Raw genomic sequence first — 18,967 nt, 5'->3', positions numbered from 1 at the left:
ACAAAGCCTTGCACACACAGAAAGATTAAACAATCCCAGACTCCCAGCAAATCTGTGGTCAGAGACAAACATCGGAACACAAAACCCCTAACAGTGTCCTGAATGACAGAGACATCAGGTCGCATGAACACAACCTCTAATCAAGCATTATTATATCAACTATTTATGTTATTAGCTGGGGGACACAGTAAATAGCCTCCACTCAGGAGTGAAATGTGAACTAAAAGCTTCTTGACCACTATTGGGATGATTTAAGCAGCATGTTAATTAGAAGCGGAATAACCAAACAGGATTTCACTTTAGAGACTGAGATTGTTTGTTTTCATCGGGGATGTGTGGAACAAGTGACATCCTGCCATCACCTTCAAGTGAATTACAATCCCTCATACTGCCATGATCTACATTTCAAGGGAGCTACTATTCTCTGGATGAAGCTTGCTGTGTGCAGTGTGTGTTTGCAGTTGTTGATTTTTGAAAAGCTGTTGATAGTGGTGACACCTCATTATGCCTCGTTCTTGTAAACGGTATTCAAAAATACGGTGAGCCTTTGAGCGGCTGTTTCGAAAGTGAGCTCCTGCTATTATTGCAAAGAACAGTCGTTCTAACGACTTCTTGTCCTGATACTAATGCTCATATCACTAAAGATGTCTCAAGCATCATGGATCTACGATCGCAAAGCTCTTTTCAACATCAGGGAGTGGATGGAGGACTTCACTCGCGACAGTCACCAACGTCATTCGAGACAGCTGTCACTCACATGAGCATTGCTGTTCTCTTCAAAGGTTCCCGCTCTGCATTGACTTGGAGGTGACGTCATCAGTGCTGAACGTGGGTTTTCTGAACGCTCGCTCTATTACAAATAAATCCTTTTCTCTCAATGATCTCTTCACAAGAGAAAAGTTGGATTTATTGTGTCTGTCTGAGACTTGGCAGAGAGAGGAAGAGTTTATTCATCTTAATGAACTCAGTCCATTAGGGAGCGCTGTCCTAGGGAAGCCTCGCCTTTCTGGTCGTGGGTGTGGTTTGGCTGTTGTTTATAGAGAGAGTTGTTCTTTCAAAGTGATTCAGACACAGGAATTCACTTTAGTCTCAGATGATCTTAGTTGGTTCTGAAAGACCTTTTTATTGTGTGTCAATCTACCGTCCGCGTGTTCTTGAAAGACTTTAGTGACTTCTTATCTTACATTATTCAAATGGAATCTGTTCTTATTCTTGGAGACTTTAATCTTCATGTTAATGACGTCACATCTTGCTCTGCTAAAGAACTTGTAACTTTAACAGAAGCCTTTCATTTTGAGCAACATGTTTCTGAACTCACTCATCAAAAAGGCCAATTTTTTTTACTTAGTTTTTACTCTTGGCCTGGACATTTCTAATGTATCTGAACATGATGTCCATCCGAGTGATCATTCTCCTGTCTTGTTTAACCTGGACTTCATCCCTGAACCTAAGCCCTTTAAAGTTAGCTCTCTCACAGCTCAGCTGATGACAGTTTTTCTGCTATGTTTGACCCTCTTATGTTGGATGACTGCCTTAACGTGGACCGTTTGATTCACTGTTTCACTGATCATTGTGTTGAAATACTGGATCAAGTGGTACCTGTTAAATCGAATTTAGAAAAAACGGTTCCCTTGGAAAAATTAAGATCTCCTTAGTCTGAAGAGACTTTGTCGTAAGACTGAGCGTCTCTGGAAGTCCACTTAAGTTGAGGTGCACAGACTTCACCTCAGGAATCTGATGTCTTCATACAATGAGATAGTTGTAACTGCCTGATCTGATTACATCAGGAAGATGGTAGCAGCAAATAATAAAAACACTAAAGTATTGTTTGACACGATTTATTCTCTCGTGTCTCCTGCTCCCCAACTCACGCCTGTCTTCTGTGAAGCTGACAGCAATCCATTGTTGAGATTGTTCATTGACAAAAAAAAAATCTCCCCCCCTTTGTGTGGAACCCCTGCTGTCTACTCCTCGTGGTCTGGATCTGGTGAACAAGAGAAAACCCTCCTCTTGCTCGTCAGACATCCTTCTTCGTAGGCTCTTTATCAAAGTATTTGATGTAATTGGCCACTGGGTTACCAATATGGTTAACCTCTCCCTTCCCACAGGGGTTTTTCCCAATGCATTTAAACATGCCATTGTGGAGCCTTTGCTCAAAAAGCCAGGCTTAGACCCGACTGATATCAGTAATTTCAGGTCTACTTATAAGCCTCCATTCTTGGCCATGATCTCAGAGAAGGTGGTGTCTGAGCAGTTATCATTGTTCCTGGATCAGAGCGACATCCATGAAAAGTTTCAGTCTGGCTCCTGCAAACATCACTCTACAGAGACAGCCTTACTGAAAGTGTCCAGTGACACCATGATGTCGTCTGATTCTGGTAAATACACTGTTCTGGTTCTCTTGGATCTGTCCTCAGCCTTTGACACAGTTTATCACCAGATCCTGCTGAGAAGATTGAGGGATAAAGTGGGACTGCCTGTGTCTGTCTTACAGTAGTTTTCATCATACCTTTCTGGGCGCAGTTTCAGTGTATCTGACAATCAATAGACATCTGAATCAGCGGATCTGTTGTGTGGAGTCCCTCAAGGTTCTGTTCTAGGTCCTTTATTGTTTTTGCTGTACTCGATCCCCCTGGGTTAAAATCATTTAGAGATTTCCTGATGTTTCTTACCACATTTTTGCTGATGACATCCAGCTCTACTGCTATTTTGATGTAACTGAGCCCCGGTGGCAGAACAGCTTAGTCAATTTTTAGCTAGAAATCAAACAATGGCTGAGTGAAAACACTTTTCAGCTAAATGTGGACAAAACTGAAACTCTGGTTATTGCGCCTGATGATAAGATTCCATGGTTGAGTCAGTACTTGGATGACTTAGGTCAGTCTGTCAAACTGAACCTGAGAAACCTGGGTGTTGTATTTGACAACGACTTCAACACTGCAGAAATCTGACCAGGAACTGTTTCCTTAAACTGAGAAAAATCACTAAACTGGTGATCAATGATCTGGAGCTTGTAATCCATGTGTTTTTGTCTTCTTGCTCTCTATAAATATAAATTACTTACTTACTTACTACTATTGCAACAGTTTGTTTTCATGTCTTAACAAGAAGGATCTGTCTCGCCTGCAGTTGATCCAGTACTCTGCAGCAAGAATTCCGACCTGTTCTAGTAGAGGAACTCATATTTCTCCGATCCTTAAATCTCTTCACTGGCTGCCAGTTTCTTTCAGGATCAACTTTAAAATTCTGGTTCTTACTTTCAGATCTATTCATGGTCAGGCTCCTCCTTACATCACTGATCTGATCCAGCCTTACACCCCAGCTCAGGCTCTGAGGTCTGTGGATCAGAATCTACTGATGGTTCCTCGCACACGCTTCAGGACCAGAGGAGAGAAATCCTTCCAGGCTGTTGCTCCTAAGCTTTAGAAGGATCTTCCTCTCTCTTTGCGCTTGATGGAGTCTACTGACTCCTTCAAGAAACATCTCAAGACATTTTTATTTGTGCAGGCTTTTCCCTGATTATTTTTTTTTTTATTGTTTAAGCAATTTGTGACCCTGGTCTTGAAAAACGCTCTATAAATACTAATTACTTACTTACTAACTTACTTCAAACCTATCCCCATGATGAATCAAGAGAATAATATACAGCTGGATTAAGACTTTAGACTTTAGACTTTTTTTTTTATTGTCATTGCACAGAAAACACAGCAGTGAATCTGGCTACGAAATTTCGTTGCTTGGCAAACATTAAAAACACAGCAGAATGAATGTATATATAAAAAGTATAAATATAAATATTAATACGTTAAAAATAGTGTAATATAGTATAAACAGAATAAATAAATAACATTATAAATATTGCATATAATAATTAATGTATATAAAGTATAAATACAAATAAGTTATAAGTTAAGTTATAAATAGAATAAACATAATATTTTAGCAGTCTGATGGCCAGAGGAAAGAAGCTGTTTTTAAACCTTCTGCCAGACGCCAGGAGAGAGAACAGTCCATAGAATGGGTTGGTGGGGTCAGACAGAATTCTGTGGGCTCTGTTGAGACAGCGTGTTTTTGCCACGTCCTGGATGGGGGGAGTGGTGTCCCGATGATCTTCTCCGCTGTCTTCACCACTCTCTGCAGAGACTTCCAATGGGAGGCCTTACAGCTCCCCGACCAGATGGAGATGCTGCTGGTCAGTAGGCTCTTGATGGTCCTTCTGTAGAAGGTGTAGAGGATGGGAGAGGGGAGAGGGCAGGTTGTTCACCTCAAACCAGTCCACCAAATGTTGCAACTCCTCTCTGTAGGCCAGTTTGTTGTCGTCCTGAATGAGGCCCACGACTGTTGTGTCATCTGCATATTTCAGGATCTGGTTGGTATTGTACCTGGAACCACGCCTTTCTCCTAAATGATCAATATCTATTTTTTCTATAATCTTTTTTATGTCCTAACTAAATATATATTTCTGGGTGGCGCAATGGTTATTCCTATCGCCACACAGCAAGAAAGTTGCCGGTTTGCTTCCAGGTCCGGAGGGATCCGTGTGGAGTTTGTATGATCTCCATGTGTTGCGTGGGTCTACTTGGGGCACTCCAGTTTCCTCCCACAGTCCAAAAACATATAGAGGTTGATTGATTACTTGGTAAAATGATTGTTTGTGTGAGTTTTTGTGTGAATGGTTGTGTATGCCCTGAGATTTACTGAAAAACTAAACTCAATATGCTTCCCACTTTAATGTCCAACTCTTCCTCTAAAAATGAAAAGAAAAAAATGTTGTCTGTGCTCTACATAGATGCTATCTTAAGGTTAGAAATTCAATTTATTCATTGTTGTTCTTGGCTCAAACCTGAATGTCACTGACCCATGTGTATAATTTTGGATAACACATTAGTAAAAGGAGCTGTTAAGTAATGTCGTTTTTAGGCGGATTATAGGACACCATTGTTGTGGTATTGAAAACAATGAGATGGGAAATTATATGCTTTAATACATTTGTTTTTTCTTCTCCTAAAATCTTCGCAAAAACCAAATAGCAACACATGGGAGACAGTAGCATGGCTGAAACGGAACTAAACACTAAAATGACAGAAAATCTTACGATTAATTAAACAAAGACCAAAATGCGGAAGATAATATAAAATAACAATGACAATGGTGACAATAAAAATACACAGTTTAATACAACACGCAGTGCAAAAAACAACAAATGTCCACGAGATTAGAGTAGTATTCTAGAGTCCGCTATCTCAGTTCATCAAACAAGAATATAGATTAAAGCAAGTCCGTGTCTCAGTCCAATCATATGTCCATGAAGTCCAAAAAAATATCCAAGCGAAAGGGGAACACATTTCAGGGCTGGCGTGGCTGCAATGCGTGAGGTCCACTAGGGTAGAGGAGAAACAAAAATTAGGCAAATTAACCACAGGAGAACAAAAAATGCTGACTCAAAAGGCAGTCAGGACAGCAATTGAGGAACGAGTACAAAGTAGGTATCCAGAAGGTCGGGCAGGAGCAAGATTTACAAGGGTTAGTATCATACAATAAACAATATGGGAAAGAAGCTTTAAGGCCCTTGAACAATATCCTGCTCTGATGACCATCAGCAATCATGAAAGAAGTCATTCATTTTCTGCTGCTTATTCCCTTATGTGGGTTGCTTTTTTCCTTTATCCTGGTTTTCTTCAGGCCAGGGGCAGAGGAAACCCTGAACAGGAGGCCAGTTTGTCAAATGGCACACAAAGACATACAATCATTCACACCCACTCATACCTACGGACAATTCCCCAACATTCCCACTGAACCTCTGTATGTTTTTTGGAAACTGGAGGGCCTGGAGTAAACCCACTCAACACGGGGAGAACATGAAATCCTCACAGACAACGTAACAAGTTGCCTGCGACCCTCTTGCTGTGAGGCGATCGTGATAACCACTTCACCCCCATGGAAGAATAAAACATTTAAATTCTTCTTCTGAGAGATTTGCAACAATAAGGGTGTCGTTATCAATTAATCGTCAATACAATTGAAGGTATTTTATATTTTCCCTTAAATATAAGCATTGCTTACGCCATATTTACATGAGAATGGACTCACTTACTCCTAAATAACGATGATAACTCAGGACATTTGTTCTGAATGAATAGAAAATACTACGCCTTAAACTATGGCTAAATTGGGGCATTTAGAGAAATCAGTTAATTTTCCGCTCAAACACACAAGAGTATATATAAGAATGCCCTAGCTGAAGAAATGTGTGTGTTGCAGACCAGCCTCTCCCTGCAGTGACTGCAGCCCTTTTCCCATTATCTGACAGAGTCATCAGGCCACATCAGTACACATACAGTAAGTTCCGCAGGGTGCGAGTCGGACTAGGCAGCCATATGGTCGAGCACATACTTGGATGTTATTTGAAGTAACAGCAGCAAATGTGAGCTGATGGACTGAAATGAAACTCTATAAAACAAACATGTAAACAATTTCTTGAAGGAGACCTCAAGAAGGATCAATAAAGTTTTATCTAAGATAGAAGGACAGACTTTCAGATCAGCGTGAAGGCAACTGACAACAGATGCATGATGGATTCTTTAATCCACTGACTGACAAGAGACAGGTTAACAGTCACACGCTTAGACAGCAGCAGCTGGAAACCATTCTGAGATGAGAAGCCACAGACAGATGCCCTTCTACAGGTAGTGATGCTGCAAAACATTTCAAGGCTAACTGTTGCTCATTCCCCTCTCCCTGCCTCTACCCTTCTGCTCTGTGCTGTCACAGATCCAGACAGAAGGTGATGTTTTTTTCCCACGGCTGTGTCATTTCTTTTTTTCTTTTTTTTTTTACCTCCCTTGCTCAACGTTTCCTTTCCTCACATGGTCTTTACTTTCTAGCATGGTATTTGCCTTAAAGTCCTGCAGCCGTCAGTGTTATTCCCTAGACAATCTACTGGTGGCAAGTCTCCAGATATGACTGAGACAGCAGGTAGAACAGAAGCAATTGTCTGAATGCAAATGATCATATGGGATTTGTTATTTACCCTTTGCACTTTCCTTTTGCATCCTCTGCCGTTGTCAATCAACCAACCATCTTTTTTTCCTTTTTTTTCCCATACACCACTCCCTAAATAGCTCTTGATGACGAGTGAATGAGCTCATGAATCAATGAGAAAAGAGTAAACAGCATGACGGTGAAAAAGGTTGTGCAATAAATCCTTATTATTAAGAAAATGTCATTATTGGATCTCCTTCTAGCAGCCCAGGTGGCCATCAACATGCGATGATACTGCAATGTCCAACTGGCAGGATTCATAAACACTGCCCACATTCACCAATAAATAATTATCTGTGGGCAGTTTATGTTGGAATGTGTAAAAATAGTTTAGTGGATTCAAACAGTGAAGCAATTAATCACACTTAAGCCATCCAGTGATGTTACTACATTTAAAACTATATTTGGGTGAAGTCAACCCATTCCTGCAACACACCCTCAGTCCCTTGAATGCTGCCCCGCCTGCTTACTGCCTAGAGATCTGTGTATTTTAATAGAAAAAACCCTTAAATGTTTTATCTAAAACTCACTTGTAGTCATACAGTACGTAGCTGTGATTCGAAAGAGGTAAGTAAGTAAGTAAAGGTTATTTGTAAAGCGCCTCACAGCGGTCACAAAGTGCTTTAACAATCGAAAATAATACACATTTAAATATATACTTTAAAAGGCCAAGACAAACACAGGAGTCGCAGAAAATCTGGGAAAAGCCTGCACAAATAAAAATGTCTTAAGATGTTTCTTGAAGGAGTCAGTAGACTCCATCAAGCGCAGAAGGGAGAGGAAGATTGTTTCAAAGCTTAGGAGCAACAGCCTGGATGAATTTCCCTCCTCTGGTCTTGAACCGTGTGCGTGGAACCATAAGTAGATTCTGATCCACAGACCTCAGAGCCCGAGCTGGGGTGTAAGGCTGGATCAGATCAGTGATGTAAGGAGGGGCCTGACCATGAATAGCTCTGAAAGTAAGAACCAGAATTTTAAAGTTGATCCTGAAAGAAACTGGAAGCCAGAGATCCAGGAACAACAATAACTGCTCTGACACCACCTTCTCTGAGATCTTGGACAAGAATCGAAGCTTAGAAGAGGCCTGAAATTACTGATATCAGTCGGGTCTAAGCCTGGCTCTTTGAGTAAAGGCTCCACAATAGCATGCTTCAATGCATTGGGAAAAAGCTCTGTGGAAAGGGAGAGGTTAAACCTTTAGGTAACCCAGGGGCAAATTACATACATTTTTTTTACAAAAACTTTAATAAAGAGCCTACACGGAAGGATGTCTGAAGAGCAAAACGACGGTTTCATCTCTCAACTCTTCCTCTCTTTGCCATGTCTCTGAGACACAAGACACAATAAATGCAACTTTTCTCTTGTGAAGAGATCATTCAGAGAAAAGGATTTATTTGCAATTGAGCAGCATTCAACAGGCCACGCTGATGACGTCACTGAGGCAGAGACAGCGAAGCTCTTGGGTTACAGCCGGAACTTATGGGTAGCTCTGGATGAAAATACAGAATAAATAAGAGGAAATGAAAACATCTGACCGGCACTCCAGCGCTGTGTCTGGATCTCCGTTGAGGTCCAGGCAAACAGCAGTGCTGATGTGCTGTCACACACATCACAGAGAGGATTGTAGAGCAGACATCGAGCATGCCCGATGACGTCAGAGTCCAGGCGAGCTGCAGCTGCGGCACGTCTTCTCTTGACTTGTACGCCAGACTGGGAGCTTTTCCACCTCAATTTCTTGTGGAACTCACCCGGTATCCGACAGAGCAGCCGAGATTCTATGTCGAAAAGATCTAATCACGAATCAAGTTTATTGAAGTCATAAGACGTGTCCCCATCACAGAGCGAGCAACCTTCATATTGTTATCTTTGGACATGAACTGGAAGTAGTGACTATATCTCTACCTCTTCACTTGCTGGCTGCTTGACAAGTGTGTACTTAAAATTATGCAAATGTGAATTGCTCCTTGCTTGACGTCACTCCCTGTGACGCAAGACAACAGCAAATATAGCTTATTATTGTTAATTATTTTGTGATACCACAGTACCCATGGGGTAAATAATTATGTTTTTCAACGGTTGATTGTACAAAACTCAATTATCAGTCAAACACAATTATTATGGTACACATGGCAACGCTTTGTACAGCCGCAGCAGCCTGTTGCTGCTTGTTCTTATCTTGAGGTTAATCAGACAGTGATGGAGGTGTAGACAACTAATGTTGATGATGATTGGATATGGTACTTAATTAATTACGGAGGATGCAAATTCTCTGTAGTCTTTGAGAGGACATATGAGGCAAACATTCATGTATCAAATATGATTTGTCTGGTTTTAGGCTCAATTTATTTTCCCACTTCTTCCAATTTATTACATTCATTTTGGAATAATTACTTGCATTGCTATTCTTTGCCAGGCTTGTCACTGATGAATGATACATGTTAATTTTATTTGTACTTATAAAATTAAGCGTTGTCAGTTTTTCAGTAACAAATTCCTTTTCAGAGGTGTGTCTTTTCTGATCGAAAGCTGCAATCACTTGCAATTTGTTGTCTGTTGTTGTGTTAAATCTTTTTTTTTTTAAAACATTGATCAATAGCATCCAGATCTTAACAAATTTCAGAGTCTTTTTAAACCACTGTGAATCTTGGTCTTTCAGAAAAACTTGTTCCCTGTGCCTTTCAGATGGGGGTTCTCTCTTAAATGGCAACCTACTACAAATCTCGATACTTGGATTACAATACAATTCAGTCTTGACACTTTTAATTACATTGCTTTGCTTTGCAGTTAATCTATTTGTGTGGTGAAATTTGTGTTTATAGCTGTATTAGTTGTTAGAAAATAGTTACATTTGGGAACTGCTCAACAGGGTCAGATTTTGACCGATGTATTCAATGTTTACAATTGGGACAAGCAAAGAAAAATGCAACAATAATATTGATTCGTTAGCTAGCTGTGCATGAATAGTTTTTTGTTTTTTTAACACCACAGTAACGTGAATGCAACATACACCAAAATGACAGATACAAATCACTCTTCACCTGAATTGGTGTCTCTATGCTCAGATTTTTTTAGCTACCACTTTACTTCATTACACACCTTACAAATCTGAAGACTCTTTTCCTATTCTTTTAAATACTTTGTTATATTGCACATGGCGCACGAAGAAGCCTATCGATCAACCAAACCTCTTGAAAAAAACCAATTCCGAATGCACAGGTTTTTGTCACAAACTGTATGGAGCGGAACCCAAGCTGGAGTGAGAGAAAATATTTTAAGCAGACAAAGGAACATAAAAATTTACAAGTTAATATAAATCAGTACAAATGAATAACTAGTAACAACAAGCCCAATATCACTCCAATTGTCCAAACGCAAAACTGGGGAATAAAACGTGAAAGACAGAACAGGGAACCTGGAAAAAACAGAAGAGAAATTAGAAGGTCAAAACACTCAGGCATTCTGAAGCTAAAAGACTAATCTTGCAAAGAACATGAAGACAACCAGGAAGAAACGCAGCCAATTACCATATGCATGAAACTCTTTAATCTGGCATACTGGTCTGGAGGCCAAGGGTTCTTATGCTGCAGGTTATAACTGTGCAGCTCCAGCCGTGTGCCATTAGTAGGGTTCAGGTGAGAGGAAAGGAAGAAAGCAGGAAGTAACTATACAAAATAAAACCACAATAAAAGAGAAACATAACCGTTTTGATTATATAAATTTACATGTTGACATGAAAGATTTTCATTGAGATAATTTATTTTCTACTGCGTTGTGGGGAGACTGGAGCCTACAAGGGCACACAAAGACAGACAACCAGTCACACACACTCTCATACCTATTGACAATTTCCCAAACATTCCCAATCAACCTCTGTATGTTTTCTGGACTGTGGGAGGAAACTGGAGTGCCCGGAGTAAACCCACTTAACACTGGGAGAACATACAAAATCCACAAAGAACGTTTACAAGTTGACTCGGCCTGGAAGCGAAACAGCAACCTTGCGCCTACTGAGGCGACCAGGCTAACCACTGCGCCACAGTCATTGAGATCATGAAGTGAAAAAAATAAAAAAGAGAGAAAGGTGGGCTTTTTGGTACATTCTTATAGGTGTTAAGTGTTCCCTTTTTTAAATTAAGCCATCTGGCCATCAAAGGTTGTGATGAAGGTCTTCCAATGACTCAATGAATAATTTTTGTTTTCTAAATATTATTATTTCCAATTAAACTCATAATTCTGTATGTGTTTGCATTTCAGCAAAATATATATTTAAATTATATTGTATTTTGAATAAGTTGTATTATTGTTTATTTAAAATACAAAACTATTTTGAGCTCAAATGCAACCGCCGTTTTATTTTTATACAATATTAATATTTATTTTTGTATTAAATTGAAATTGTGTTGGTGTTAAATATATTAAGAATTGCCATAGCACAAATGTGGAACCAATGGAAGCATTTCTGATTTTTTTCAGTGCCTGCTCAATGACCTAATGCATCATGGGAAGACAGGAGAAGATTTTCACACTGTAAAATCCTCAACTCCCTGAGGACGCCCTAGGAGTTGATGACAGTAGACGCCTCCACCTCCTCTTGCTCCACATCCTACCATAATTCTTTCCTTCTTTTTGCAAACTTGCTGCAGTACAGCACAAAGCTTGCAGCTTTTCAGCCTGTAAATCCATGGCTTGAAGAGCCTAATTTCTCAAACGTATCGACTAAATATGCAAATCCAACAATTTGTGCGTTGGCGATGCCTGCAGTTTCAGCAAGGATTAACCATACACAGCACAAAACATTTCATCACTTCAAGCAGTACTATGTAAAAACAATTTTTATTTTTTTTAATTTTTTTTCTGGTAAATAGGTTGAAAACATCCACTTTGGTAAGCGAGCATAAACATTAAAACGGTATGACATGAAGGTGAGACTATATAAGACTATATGTGACCAGCAATTGGATTTAATTTCAATGTGATGACTCATAACAAGGAAGGAGACCAGGATGCACTATAAGAAGCAGGAGTACTTAGCAAAAAAAATGGATTTATAATAAATAATAGTGATGAAACACTAACGGAATGCGGGATCCTCTAGTTGGTCCCTGACATCTTAGACAATCCCTAACTAATGATATAGCTTTTCCTAACTCACTCCTGGTTCTAGCACAACTTCTAAGAATCTTTGTGTCCGCTATGATTTGTAATTGCCATTTAACACGGATAAAACTAATCTAATGAACTGGCTACAACGTTCATAGACATTTTAAAAATCAGTTATGTTACACTTGGATGCTGCTGAGAAGCTCATCCATGCTTTTGTTACCTCTTGGCTGGACTACTGTCTATTTTGCCAGGATGCTCAAACAAGTATCACAGAACCTTCAGCTCAATCCTTACTCTGCAGCTCTACTTCTGAGTCTAAGAGGTGTGATCAAATTTCTCCTGTGTTGTCGGAATGCTGTGAAGACCACAGCACTCCGATTAGTTGTCTTGTCCTGCCTCGCTCCAGTTTGCGTGTCTGCGATCTTTATTGTTTTCAGAAACAGATTGAAGATCCCAAATCATACGACGATAATTGCAATTGTCATGAATGAGAAAGTGTACACGTCCTCAAAATCCTCCACATCCAATGGAGCAAGACACAAGTCTCTCCATTTTTCCCAACTGTCCAGGGTGTAGCCGGACGTGAAAGTCCCGTCAGGGCATGTAGGTTCACCAGAACCCGCACGATGTATTGAACAAAAACTTTGTCAATGGCATTCAGTGACCATCTTAATGGCAGTTTGAGATTGGTCTGTAATTTGTAAACTCATGTGCCACTCATGTCACCATTTTTGAACAGGGGAATGACTTTGGCCACTTTCACTTTGATGGGAAATGTCCAAGTTTGGTATGAGAGATTGAAAATGTAAGTGAGCCTTTTTAATCAATATCATATCCAGGTCATTTACCAGGTGTCTAATCTCTGTGTCCTTCACCGGAGTAAGAAACATGGTTCTAGGATTCAAACATGACATCTTTAAATCTGATAAGATATTTTAAGATATTAATGTTTGTGAATTGTTCTGTTATTATCTTTTTATATTTTATGTTCTATTGCTAATTATTGGTATTCTTATCTGATAATTATCTAGTAAAACACATAAGAAGTCACAAGAACTACCCGTAACAAGAACACTTTCTTGCCCTTCACCATCTCACTCATTAACAGATAATTCCCACAATGCCATTTGTACTCTATTTATTGCACTGTTTGGTGGGTTCTTGCACTGCGTCTACTTTTGTATTTCCTCCTGCACTAGTCTTTTTAAATATTTTTGTATATATTGTGATCTGTATCCATACCTCCTTTAATTTTTGTTAAAACCAATTCTGAAGACATCCACAACCATGGAAAATTCCATGTATGTATACCAATATGTATTGGCTCTTGAATCTTGAATCCAAAACATATATTTAATTACATTGTGTTATGTTTATAGTGCCTTTTTCCCTGTGTATTTACTTGTCTGTTTCTCTTGCCTTACTCTTGAGCCATCCTAACTCTTTGCCCATGTTATTTCAACAGTTTTAAAAAGAGGAAATAACTTCTGCTCCTCACAAACAAAATCTCCAACAGCAACAGCGCATTTTTACATCCTTACAGAAGAGTTTGGTCTGTGCAAAGTTTAGTATTTTTAAACACCTCCTATCTTCTGTTGTAACTCAGGGAAGAACTGATAAAGATGTTAAAAGGCTGGGAGAAGGTGCTGGAGCAGAAAAAGTTGGTGTATTTCAGTCAATAAACATTGCGGTACTTTTGGTTGATGGTGTGAATCCCTCGACATCTGTCCAACAATACAAAACAATACTGTCTACTAGCTCACAAAAGTGACAGACTGTGTTGCAACATTCACTAGAGGTTCCTGCTGTTTGTAATGTTGGCTGGATTTTTATTTTTGCAGATTTGTGAGTCAGTGTTTGCATAAGTGTGTTGACTGGACTTCATGCTGCTAAATCTCTCGCTCTAAGAAACACCTTTCAGACAACTTGTTGCAAAATAGGTCAGTTTTTAGTTTCTCTAAAGTGTTTTCACTTGAGTTTGAGCTGGAAGACGTTGGGCTCTGAGATAAAGTGTGTGTGTGTTTGAGGAATGTGTGTTAACTGTTGGCATATAGTTTGAATACAGTTGCACTTATTTGACCCACATAAGGGTTAATGAAGGATTTAATTACTATGTAATGTGTACATACATTTTTTAACTGCCAAGAACATACAGGAATTTATCTTTTTAGAGATTCATAAATGACAATAAAAGACTCACAGGGTCTTATTTTGATTTTAGTTGTATGTGTAAGTGTAATTATCTGCATAGAATTATAAGGGGGGAATGTATAAACAAAGTTAAATGTAACTTGTTTACAACATCGTCATATAATAGACTATATGCGTGCTAGTCCTCATGGAAAATGTGTCCTTCATGCATACACACTACCACTTTAGGCCACTGCACTCAACTTAGAACTTTCCAGTGTTTCTTTTAGTTAACTAAAGATTTGAGGGGATTCATTTTTTGGCTCTGATTCTGTTTTTCATCATAACAGTGATGAGAGACTGAGAAAACTCATTACGGAGCATGCTGCTCCAAGTGTTGGGTAATCCTGCACACCTTTTAACCTCTTTTTTCAAAGCCTTTATGTATTTCTGTTAAAATGCTAAATGCAGATGGGAGTACAGGTGGAGACACAGTTTAGCTGCAGTGGGTCCTCTGGATCTTTCAAATTAATATTAATATAGTAAAATAGCATCTTTTTTGCCCACTTGCAGTATGTACAGTAGTTGTTAAATAAATAACATCATACAAAGACGAACAGTAAATTACCCAAAGGTGGCACTACTCATCCTGTGCAGGTTAAAAACCTATTCTATGAATTAGGATTATTCTTTTACACACAAAATAAACTGAGATAAAACTTTTGGACAGTAAACTAAAAGATGGAGGACCTTGATCAATACTTTAAACAAAAAAATATATGAGTGTAAAGAGGATGGAAAATAAATATGTATTAGTTCAATCCAGTTTCAAATTTTTTTTTTTTTTTTTCATTCATTCAATCATTTTCTGCTTATTCCCTTATGGGGAATGGGCCTATAACAGCAATGGAGACTTTATGTATAGCAAACAAATAAGCAATGCAGAAATGCTGACTCAGGGTTACTTTGCTGTAATGGTGAACATCTGTTTAGTGAGAACAAAAGTACCCTTTTACTAAGATGCAAGATGTCCAGGGGAATTGTATTCATTCATGATTCACACCAACAAACTAAAGACATTATGTTTCATAAAACATGGGTAAATTAATGAGTATGAAGCTTATTGTGGGAAGAGTATTTGCAAAGTCGGCTGCACAGTGCAAGCCGATGTGTAAACCGGACTCATGTTCTGCCTGTGACCATCTGGAGCATATATATGAAGAAAACACATCGGAGCGCAGCAGAAGACCCTTCTGTCGCAACAGCTGCATCCGAACTGAATAAAAGCAGGTAACACAAAGAGGACTCCTGCTGACTCTGTTATATTAACTATTACAGCGTGTAAAAACACTTTTTAATGCCCTCAGTAAGAGATTTAGAGAGCCTGTAGAGTTTTGCTGTCTTACAATACAGTGTCATTGACCGTGCATTCAGGGAATCCCACACATTTTGTCTTGAAGATAAATCACATCACTTGATCAAAAACATACAGCACATAGCCTTATTGTCAGAGATAATGGTGCCGTTTCAATTTGTTAGGGAACCTTTGCTCATTATTTACACCAAGGTTTAAAATGACCCAACATAACTGAGGATGCTTGTAATCACACATTAGCTTTTGTAAATTTATTATCTGCAAAAAAATAAAATTCCTGCCAAATACCTCCATTATGAAGGCTAAATCTATAAAAGAAAATGTTGACCTTGAGTGGTTTCATTTCCATGTTGCCATTCATATAAAATAAAATAGAAATGGTGTAAAAATTTAACTAATTCAGGCATGCATGAAATTAATTAAGCTGCCATGAAAACCCCTGAGTTATCTGTTCATAATCTCAGGTTCTACGATTGGTTCAAAGCCCAGCTTCGCTATTGGTTTATCCTCGAAGCCCTGCCTCGTCTCTGAGAAAGCTCAATCAACTGGTTGGTGCAGCCAACTTCCCATATGAGTGTTTTTGAGTGTAGTGAAATCCTTCATGTTGTTTTTGCTGTTATCTAAAACACCAAAAGTCTCTCTTTTTTTTACTTCTTTGGAATGCAGACCACCCCTCAGCTCTCTCTGGCATCCAAAGGCCGGCCATTTTACACGTGGCCAGGAGACCACAATGCCAGAGAACAAGAATCACCACATGACTTTTCAGAGTATTAAATGTCTTTTTCTTGTTCAATAAAATATTTTCAGGTGAAGAAAATCCAAAGAAGAAAGTCACATGAAGCCCGACGTTGCTGAATCTAGGGCCTTAATTCGTGCTCCTCCTACTGCTGCTGATCATGCCCGACTTCTGTGTCCAAGAGGTCCGGCTCGATCATAGGAAATCTCCTACACCGGACCACCGGGTGTATTACTCAGGCAAAATATGGCAAAAAAACTCACCACAGTTGTCGATGTTTCAGCCAAGCAGCGTCCCGAAACAAATATGCATGCCGCATCCTGAGGAGTGCAGCCTCTGTGGATCTCCTTTACCTCATCTGCAATACACTGTAGAAGTAAGTAAGTAAGTAATATCTATTGGTAGAGCGCTTTTCCAGACCAGGGTCACAAAGCACTTAAACAATCAACCCAATAACATATATACTTAAAAGGTCAAGACAACACCGAGACAAACACAGGAGTCTCAGAAAATCAGGTAAAAGCCTGCACGAATAAAAATGTCTTGAGATGTTTCTTGAAGGAGTCAGTAGACTCCATCAAGCGCAGAGAGGAAGATTGTTCCAAAGCTTAGGGGCAACAGCCTGGAAGGATTTCTCTCCTCTGGTCCTGAACCGTGTGCGCGGAACCATCAGCAGATTCCGTGAAGCTGACAGCAAAGCATTGTTGAGATATTTTTTATTGACAAAATTAAATTGATCAAAGACAAAATATCTCCCCCTTTGTGTGGAACCCCAGCTGTTACTGAGCCTGTTTCTTTGATCAATTTAATTTTGTCCATGAAAAATCTCAACAATGCATTTCTGTCAGCTTCACAGAAGACAGGGGTGATTTGAGGAGCAGGACAGACAAGAGAATGAATCATGTCAAAAAACACTTTGGGGTTTGGGACATCAGATTCCTGAGGTGAAGTCTGTTCACCTCAAGTTTAGTGGACTTCCAGAAACACTCAGTCTTTCGACAAAGTCTCTTCAGACTCAGGAGATCTTCATTTGTCCAAGGGCATGTTTTTTTCAGAATTTTCAAGTTCTAATTAACAGGTACCACTTGATCCAGTATTTCAACAAAATGAGTAGTGAAACAGCGAATCAAATTGTCCACGTTAAGGCAGTCATTGAAGGAAAGAGGGTCAAGTCTAAAATGTGGCCTTTTTGATGAGAGGGTTCAGAAACATGTTCCTCAAATTAAAGGCTTCAGTCAAAGTTAAAAGCTCTCTAGCAGATGTCACGTCATCAACATGGAGATTAAATTCTCCAAGAATAAGAACAGATTCCTTTTGAATAATGTAAGATAGGAAGTCACCAAAGTCTTTCAAGAACACTGACGCAGGACCAGTTGGACGGTAGATTGACACACAATAGAAATGTCTTGTAGAACCAACCAAGATCATCTGAGACTCAAAAGAAATTCCTTTGTCTGAATCACTTTACAAGAACAACTCTCTCTATAAACAAAAGCCAAACCACCCACACGAGAAAAAGGCGAGGCTTCCCTAGGACAGCGCTCCAACTCCCAATCCAACTTTTCTCTAGTGAAGAGATCATTTAGAGAAAAGTATTTTTTTGTAATGGAGTGAGTGTTCAAAACACCCACGCAGCGGTCACGTGGGTTACAGCTTTCACTCACGCTAACTCTGTTGTAAAATCCAAATTAAAAAGAGTTAGTTGAAAAGGAGGAAGTGCGGTGGGTATTCCCAACCTCTTATAGGATATGGGCTGCACCCGGCTGGGTGGCAAGTTAATTGAGCTTTCTCAGAGACGAGGCAGGGCCTCAAGGATAAACTAAAGACAAACCTTTCAGTCAAATTTTAAAGTTTGTGTTGGTGAAGTCACTTTATAACTGCAAACGCAATCATACTAAGATAATACTGCTGGTTATTTATCTTTATTAACCTGTATGTAACGTATGTCTGAGATTTGACCTTTAAGATATGGCATGTTAACTGATATAATGAGCCGTGATCAACTTAAAAGTTAATATATATTGTTAATTTCAATCCCATTTTACAAGTTCATTTTTCTTTTCATTTAATGTTATGGCGTGCAATGGCTGATAGAGGACACTGCTGAGAATGAAAAGCACAAATTGAATCTAAATGTGATTGATATCCTTTGTAAGATTTTTGTCACTTTGTGTCAATTCTCCATGTTCAGGTGTATATATGTATTCCGTACTGGAATCAATCCAATCAGCAGTCGACACTCCTACAGCCACTACCTGAGCTTCCTGGATACAGTCCACAAAAAAATACAATTTTATTTAAATTGCCAAACCCAACAGTCTCAAAACACTTTAAAGTTTACACAACACTACATAAGATAAGAGGGAAAACAGGTCCCACCAACTCACAATGAGTGAGTGAAAGAAAGCCATTTAAACAGGCAGAAACCACAAGCAGAACCAGACTCTGTGTCAATGGTATTTTGCTTTGACCAGCTGGGAAAAAAGTGAGACATGGGAATGGAGAGAGAGTGAGTGGACACCAATGACAGGGAACGATAACTCTTTAATTCCCGTTCCAGCATGACACCAGTGTGAGCGATT

This window comes from Callionymus lyra, chromosome 16 (assembly GCF_982586985.1).
Source record: "Callionymus lyra chromosome 16, fCalLyr1.hap1.1, whole genome shotgun sequence".
NCBI lineage: Eukaryota > Metazoa > Chordata > Actinopteri > Syngnathiformes > Callionymidae > Callionymus > Callionymus lyra.
Note: the sequence above shows the minus strand (reverse complement) of the source record.